Genomic DNA, 1,268 nt, shown 5'->3' on the forward strand with positions numbered 1-1,268 from the left:
AGAAGAGAGAAGGTTCCCTAATTCCTTTTATGAGGCCACCATTACCTTGATTCTAAAACCAGGCAAAGACATTACAAAAAAAGAAAACTATAGGCCGATATCTCTTATGAACATTGATGCAAAAATCCTCAACAAAATATTAGCAAACCGAATTCAGCAATACATTAAAAATATCATACACCATGATCGAGTTGGATTTATTCCTGGGATGCAAGATTGGTTCAATATCTGCAAATCAATTAATGTGATACACCACATTAACAAATCAAAAGATAAAAACCATATGAGCACATCAATAGATGCAAAAAAAAAGTGTTCAACAAAATCCAGCATCCATTTATGATAAAAACTCTCAGCAAAATGAGAATAGAGGGAACATACCTCAACATAATAAAGGCTATATATGACAAACCTACAGCTAACATCATACTCAATGGGGAAAGGCTGAAAGCATTTTCCTTAAGATCAGGAACAAGACAAGGATGCCTATTTTCACCACTCCTCTTCAACATTGTATTGGAAGTCTTAGCCACAGCACTTAGACAAGAAGAGAAATTAAAGGCATCCGAATTTGAAAGGAAGTAGTAAAACTCTCGTTATTTGCTGATGACATGATGCTATATAGAGAGAGAACCCTAAAGATTCCACCAAAAAACTGTTAGAACTGATCAATAAATTCAGTAAAGTAGCAGGTTATAAAATAAATATTCAGAAGTCAGTGGCATTTTTACACACCAATGATGAACTTTCAGAAAGAGAAATTAAGAAAACAATCTCATTTACAATTGTATTGACTACTATAAAATACCTGAGAATCAAATTAACCAAGATGGTAGAAGACCTGTTTTCAGAAAATTATAAGTCATTAGTCCATCTTGTTTTATGTTATCTACCTCAGTTCTGAATCTTTGGCATATGGTTACCATTATAAATATATAGAGGGTAGTGAGATATATGTGTGTGTGTGTGTGTGTGTGTGTGTGTAGTCCAGCTATATATATTCCATTTTCTTCTGTGTGTGCCTTATCTTCATTCCCCTTTGTGAATTTGGATCTTTGAATCCTCCCCTTTTCTATCATTGTTGTCTCAATTTGTCCCTATGTATGCTGAATGTTCATTACTATCTTGCTATAGCAAATCTCTTCTTATTGTTTAAGCTTATAATGCCCTACTCTTAGTAAAAGCTGCACTCTTCTGCTTCTATCTGCCTGCTAGTCACCTTACTCCTACTTATGTATTTTTTGTTGTTGTTATTTTGTTTTAGGTGA

The sequence above is a fragment of the Pteropus vampyrus genome, unplaced genomic scaffold (genome assembly GCF_000151845.1).
Source record: "Pteropus vampyrus isolate Shadow unplaced genomic scaffold, Pvam_2.0 Scaffold378, whole genome shotgun sequence".
Classification (NCBI taxonomy): Eukaryota; Metazoa; Chordata; class Mammalia; order Chiroptera; family Pteropodidae; genus Pteropus; species Pteropus vampyrus.